Source organism: Bacillus rossius, chromosome 1 (assembly GCF_032445375.1).
Source record: "Bacillus rossius redtenbacheri isolate Brsri chromosome 1, Brsri_v3, whole genome shotgun sequence".
Classification (NCBI taxonomy): domain Eukaryota; kingdom Metazoa; phylum Arthropoda; class Insecta; order Phasmatodea; family Bacillidae; genus Bacillus; species Bacillus rossius.
This window is the reverse complement of record NC_086330.1, coordinates 145,451,543-145,459,582: the sequence shown is the minus strand read 5'-3', so window position 1 is coordinate 145,459,582 and position 8,040 is coordinate 145,451,543.

The window sequence follows — 8,040 nt, the reverse complement described above, 5'->3', positions numbered from 1 at the left end:
CCCTTCCGAAATTTCTTATCTTCAAGGGGATGATAATGGAGCAGTCATTGGCAACCTGATAATTTAGCCGTCTGTCGTCCCAAATCCACGTGGATTAGAGAAAGTCGGAGGTTGCAGCTAACACGAGCGCCACCCAATAAGCAGTTCTCCATTCCCCGGGAGAACTGTGCAGTCAAACGAGGTAGTAAAATTTACCGAGAAAAGGTAACAAGGTCTTTAATCAGGGGCGTAAACCTGTAGGATTCCCAAGGCGAGGAATAACCTACATCATTCCCAATTCACAGTTACGATTTTGCAAGCCCTGATCTCCCTCCTCCGGATCTGCGACCACGTCTTTAATAGTAACTTATTTTTAAATGTTCGAGTTTTTTTTAGTTCCAATTTGAATTGTAAATGATTTACTAAGTTTTTGTTTTGTGATGTAACACGGAGGCTGCGGGTGCCAGAAGGGGAAAGACCCGCTCAAGGTCAGCACAATTACCAGTCGAGTGGAGAGCAAGCCCGCAGCTCCTCCGACCAACAGGAAGATTGACGGCTATAGCGAGTCTCACGCTTAGATAGCAGTGTAGACTAAATGCCACCCATTGTTGCCAGATCGATACAGCCCGGCTTGTTAACGTTAAAATTCTTATTTTGCATACCACCGTTGATAAACGAACTGTTTTAATTATTTTTTAAATGTTATAATTTATATATTTTTTAAGACTATATAAGAGTGTTTGTTGAAAGTAGCTATTATTACCAGTCATTCAGAAATAAAAAATAATAATTCAACGCTAAATACTAATTATTATTTCACATAATATACTATTGGTAGCATCCGGTCACTATTAGTAAAAAGACATTCCATTAATTTATGTGCTATGCTGAAACAGAGCAAAAATTATGAATATTAAATGTTAGGAAATAGTTGTTGACTAAAACTGATTGAATCCAAGATTGTGTATTTTAGTTTGGTCTCCTAAGAAGTCAAAATTTAATATTATCAGAGGATGGTCTTGATGAAATACAAAAAGTAATAATGTTTACAAATTCTCATTAAATTTTTTTTAACGAAATACAAAGTTTCAGCAACAATTTTAAAATTTTTCTATACTTTAAAAATTTGTATCCAAAACTTTTGTGCTCTATGGCGTATATCTGGCAACGGAGCACACCTGAACAGTTTAGCGCTAATGGCATAACTTGTGTATCGGAAAGAATGAGTAAATGGCCAAAAAAATTGAGCACTGCAAATTAAGGATAAGACAAGCTATAGAGTCGGGTGGAAGTGGATGGCGCAGGCGGCGTGGTAGGCGTAACTATGAAGATGAAGAGGGGAAAAAAGAACGCACTCAAGGTCACCGGGACTGCGTGCCCTACCGAGGCCATAGAATACCACACACCTGTAGAAGTGACACTGTTGTGATTGTTTTTCCGCGAACCCTGAGTTGCACGTGCCGTGAGTAAGGTCGGACTGACCAGCAATAGATCGCGGAACGAAAATCTGTGGTTCGACGGAACAAGGGGTAAATTCGAACACTTCAAATTTCCAAAAGTCTGCTTTACATTGTTATAGCTGTACCCTCAACTTACTTCGCGTGAAATTCAATAAGTCCATCGAATAATTTTAGAGCGATGCATGCAAAAAACAAAGGCGTGTGTCCTACTCGAACAATGTTATTTATCGGAATGACATCAGTATTAAAACTTAGGTGATTCTTCTGCATCATGTATCCAAGTTTATCCTTTAATCTGGCATGATCCTGTATAATTGATCCTGTGGTGCATGATACTCGCTTTTTTAATTTAGTACGTCGAAATATCCAAGCCAAACAAACGTATCACAATACAAACAAATTATGTGAGGTATTATGTAATTTTTTTAGTTTGTATTCTACTTAAGATCATATTTTATTGTAGTATAATAATTTTTTGTTATGTTTAGGATCTCTCAACCTACTAAATTTAAACAGCAATCAAAATGTACTACAGAATGAACAATACAGGATCATACCATCAATATCTAGGGATCAACTTCGATACGTGATACGGAAATTTTACCAAACAGACATATTTTTTTAAAAAAAATTTGTTTTCATTTCTGTAGCTATAACTTTCACCAAATAAATTACTATTTTAAAAATACTTTCCATATACATTCACGATTCTGTACAGTTTTGCTGTATGTATAGAGATATACACAGTGTTTGAAAACTTTTGGGCATAAATTTAATGGCGGGAAGAGAATGCCAATACAAGCAAATTTTTTCCTTCAAAGAATATGCATCTAGAAACTCAACACTGCAAAGTTACAGGCGTAAATAGTAAAACACAAATATGAATTCCGCGCACATCCAGACACTACTCCGCTGGCAGAGAAGATGCGCGATCGCAGCACCGTGACGTTCTAAGGCCGGCATCTCACTGTGCGGCTGAACAGCAGCGATGTTACCAGTTATAACTCGGTGATTTCTTCTAGATAAATGGTATACGTGTTACACCTTTATTTTACTAACTGTCCATATTCACTTACGTAGCAGAGACTTGTACTGCAGACAAGAGAGATGCTGGGAAGATCAGAGCACTAGGTATGAAGTTTATGAGTATGTTGTCAGTTATGAGGTGAGTCAGGATCAGGAATGAGATGGTGCAAGCAAGAGCAGGAGCACAGAACTTGAATGAGATCATGGAATAAAAAAAAACAGGAAATATATGTTATATCTATGTCCAGAGAATGGAAAAAGAGATACTCCTATTAAAATTATGGAGTTAAAGTACACAGGAAAAACCTATAAGATAGACCATGGAGTACGCGGGAAGAGCAGTTAGTTGATGATGACTTAGTGCATTCTTGAGAGATCTGCATCGTGCACTCTACACTGTAATATATTTTTTTTTTGTAAATGAGAAATAAATATTTATATAAAATTTCAGGTATTTGTAAGTTTGTACATTTACATAAAAAGCAATTGTATTACTACAAAATAGTGTCCACAATAATACTGGGATTGGATTTTATCCGGACATTTATGCTTTGTGTTGTCCCAGTACCTCCAATAGATAAAACCGTTCCCTGAGTAACTTTCCAGTATAAACTGCGCACATTAATAAGCATAATAAAACAAAGTAAAGTCAATTTGTTGAATATTCGATAATCCAGTACATTGTTAAAAGAATTATGCATGACTGAAACAACAATTAAAATATAAAATTATGTACCAATTTTCGTAAGAAATACGATGATATTTTTCAATAAGATCTATTTGGTCATTCAAAATTAAACTCGTGAAAAAAGGGTTAAATTGACAGTTTTAGTTTAGTACATATCTACTTCATTTTTCCACATAATCGCCATTCAGTTCTAATTACTTTTCTTAACGCTGCACCATTTTCTGTAACCCCTCTACATAGAAGATCGCCGCCTGGGAGTCACGCGCCCGGAAGCACGGCTACTCGCAGTGCAGACGAGTAAAGCGGGCAGTTTGCACACAGGGACATACAAAACTCGAAACACACCGCTCGTCCTCTCACGTCTGACCATGCTCTCCTTGTGCTGGCGGGTAGCCGTGCCTGCCGGGCGTGTGAATTGCGAAGATGACATCGGCTTGATCGTCGCTCGGCCTGTGATGCTACGATAACTGCCCCTGGCGCGCGACTCGCCTGCTCGCTTCGGCCGTCAGAGAGCCTGGCTGCTGTTGCAGCTGCTTGCCGCTTTGTGGGTGACTAAGAACTGTCCGTCGTCAAGCTGACGACGAGAAACTCAAGACTGCCGTTGTCTACTGGTTTAATTCTCAGGCGGCGAACTTCTGTGCAGAGGGGTTACAGGAACTGGTGCAGCGTTACGAAAAGTGCTTGGAACTGAATGGCGATTATTTAGAAAAATGAAGTAGATATGTAGTAAATTAAAACTGCCAATAAAACCCGTTTCTACGAGTTTATTTTTAATGACCGAACGGAACTTACAAAAGAAAACAGTCTTCGTGCTCAGTATTATTTCGAAAAACGTATTTCATATATGCAAAAATAGCATGTCCTGTAAAAAGTTACAATATATTTTTGTAGTTCTTCTAAAATATTTATTGGCAACTGGTTTCCAAAGGAATCTTTTACTAAAGTACAGAATATATTTTTCTGTGTAAGGAAATCAGTCGAAGGAATATTCAGTTAAAGAAACGATGCGGAAGTTTTAGCCGCACCGCCATAAACGCGTAGTGCAACGAATCCGACGTAGAATGAATTACTTGAAAAAACATTGGCGGTGACGATGATATGATGATGACTGCTTGGTACTCGCGTCAGAGCGAAGGAGACCCCAGGTGACTCCGTGGCAGGGCGTTTCTGCGGTGGTTTGACATCGCCTTCCGAACAAGACAACACCCAGCTCTTGACTCGGAAAGAAAATTTTCCTCAAGACAAATCACTGACCCAGCAGGGATTCGAACCCCGCAACATTTTCCCATCCAAACAGAGACACTGACCACTGCGCTAACAGCGTACCCATTTTTAAAAAAAAGGCGGGGAAGAAAGAATTTTTGGAATTCAGCCTGAGGGAGGAGGATTAGTTTTACAAATTTTCTAGCTACCTTCAGCTCCTCGCGCCTTGTAATTTTTTTCCCAATTTGGAAAATGAAAAAGAAAAAAGGGTGGGCAGCCACGTTCATTCCTCTCCTTTGCGCTCAGTCTACATATCGGCGACGCTAGGGGAGTCGTGGCAGTAGGACGAAAATCGACAGTCAGAACAACAAAAGTATTTTTTTTGTCGACATTCATTTAAACCGAAAAGTCTAATTCGACCGATAGTCATTTCACCGGAACTGCAAAGATTCATCTCGCTGGGAAAATGTGTTTTAACTCTTGCAACACGGAATTTGAACGACAGCCACTAGACCGAAAATAAATATTGTCGAAACTCATTTAACCGGAAATTCATTTGACATTTCGGGTGAATGACTTTCGGTTCACTACTGCTACCCGATACAAGTTTAGTCAATATCGTGGGTTGTTCTTTGAAAGATTCTTGCAATGGGAATACTTATTTCAATCATTATTTTGGATACGCCATTGCTAGTTTGCACTGTATGTCATAGAAAAACCTCAAAGAACGTCATTGCTGGGTTCCCTTGTCTGTCGCAGTATTGTCAAAGGTCGTTGCATGTCTGTATTTACTTGTTTTTTTTTTGCAACTGTCATGTCGTTGCCAGCCCACTGTGTTCGCCTGTGCTGTGATATTTTTCTGACTAATTCCTTTCTCGGAATTATCTGTGCTGTCTAAACATTTAACATTTGACATCGGCTGATTTTGGCGTGTTTGTTATGTGTGTGTGTGTACTTTTCCCCCTTCTTTGTTCATTTTTATTGTTTTCTCTATGAAATACAGTGAAATCCACCATGGCGTTTGTTCATAAAAAAAAAAGAAAATATAGTGAACGAGTCTTTCATTACTCGTCACAGATGCGTAAGATCTAACCTCGGTAACAAGCAAATTCACGTGTTCTCATGTTGCAAATACACTTTTAATACGAAACTCGGAAACGAAATTTAACGTAGAATTATTTTAAATCATTCCGAGCGTGAGAAATGTAATGTTTTCAACCACATTTCTGGACGCTTATCACAAGTAGTTTCCACGCTCACCGCTAGAATTGTTGCTGGAGTAGCTACGTTGACTACCTAATCATTTGATTAGATAACATAAATTTTACACTTGACAAGGAAACGGCCAGATAAAAGCGAAAAAAGACTTGATAAAATATTAAACCGTGGCTTTGGACCTGATTATCGACAAGGAATGTTATTAAACTACTCCCCATCTTGTTAAAATTAACTAAACACTTAATAATCTAGAGTTTTCCTTTGTCTTTGCAAACTTTGATTCGCGCCACCCGCCCTAATTACCCTGGCGACTTGCGTTCCATTTCCCAAATTGCACCCACCAAACGCCTCATACCGAGAGCTAAGATGTGTGCACGTCAGTAATGATTGGCTCGTCACTCACTGTGGAACAGGACACCGACGTGCGACCGCGCCACCCACTGGCGGGCCCGCGAGGTATCGACCAGCCCGCCGCAACCCGCGCAGAGCTCCGCCGCTTCTCCGCCGCCGAGAACAAACACCAGTCGTTAGGGCGACCGGGCCCGTCGATATCCGCGGCAGGCGAGTGCAGGGCAACTTCCTCGGCAGCCTTTTACTTTGCCATTTGCATCAGTGACCCCCCTAACATTTCGAGGAAGTGGGTACGCGGAACAAAAATATTCATGTATATTTACAGACATTTCGAAATTTTTACATGTGCATGATAACAACCGTATCACTACAAAATATTGTCCGCAGTAATACCGAGTTCAGATTCTTACCCGGGCAATCATGCTTCGTGTTTTCCCAGAACCTCCAATAGTTTAAGTTATTTGTAAACCGTTCCCTGAATAGCTTTTCAGAACTAAATACTAACATTAATAAGCACGATAAAACTAACTAAAGTCAAATGATTGAATATTCGAATATATTTTACATGGTTAAAAAAAATCATGCTTAAATGAAACGTCAATTAAAAATTTAAATTATGCACACATTTTCGTATGAAATACTCAGTATTAGCTGAACTATTTGGTTTATGCAAAAATAACTATAGCAATGTGTTGTACAAAGTTACATTATATTTCATGTAGAATTACAAACTATTTCGTGGCAACGAGTTTCCAAAGGAATCTTTTGTAAAAGTACATAATTTTTTTTGTGTATGGAATACTCTCCAGATAAAAAAAACTCCTTAAATCAAGGATTTTTAAGTCGACCAAGAACTTAAATTTCGAAGATGTTTTTTTTTCTAATTTATTTGCATTTTAAAATTGTAACAAGTGAATATTTAGAGTAATACAGATGAACTCAGCATTATTAAAACAGAAATAAATTATGTTCAGGTTACGCAACGGAAAGAGTTTTACAATTAATTGACAGACTTTTCGCATCACACGTGCGTCGGTAGTAAAAGGACCGTCAGGGGGCCTGGGCGGTTGTCCGGCTTCTCTTCAGCTGCGCTTCATACACAGAATAAAATCTATGCACTTATACAAAAGATTCCTTTGGAAGCCAGTTGCCAAGAAATAGTTTGAAAGACTACAAAAAAGATATCGTAACTTTGTACAACACATGGCTATGGTTATTTTTCATATATGAAATATGTTTTTCGAGAAAATACTGAGTATTTATAACTAAAATTGGCACATAATATTAGGCCTATATTTTAATTTATATCTTATTCCAGCATAATTTTTTAACCTATTATAAAAAGAATCGAATATTCAATAATTCGACTTTATTTTTGGTTTTATTATGCGTATTAAAGTGTGCAGTTAATACTGGAAAGTTTGGCAGAGAACCATTTAACAAATGGAGATACTGGGACAACACAAAGCATAAATGCCCAGATAAGATTCCGAACTCAGTATAACCGCGAACACTATTTTGAAGTGGTACAATTTTTCCAATGTAAATGAAGTAACTCAAAAATATTTGTAATTTTACATGAATATTTCTATTCCATTAAAAAAAATATATATATATACATAGGGATTTATATTACTTTGAAAAACATTGATGTTGATATTGATAATGACGATAATGACGATGATGATGGTGATTCCTTGGCACTCGTACCCGAGCAGATAACACGACATCAAGTTCTACAGTTGGGCTCGTTAAAATATACGTAAATCATGGAACAGAGTATCCACAACAGCACGCATGTGGACAAAGAAACGCAAGGATTACATGGGCAAATTCCATCTCTTAAGTTTACATCCATGTGATGGCGACCAATAGAAAACGAGTATTAGGCCGCGGTGGTAGCCAAGTTTGTTTAAGTTTTAAATACATTAGATCAGAAGCGAACGCATAATTTATTTTGGGGTGTTGGGCTGGGAGAACCATTTTCCCCGTTGTTTGTTTTCAAATTCTTTCAATTTGTACGCCCCTGCGTTACATATTTTTTCAATTACATGAATATATGTACACAATCATTGTTATATCATTACTCCGTAGTTATTTTTTATTATATGGGCT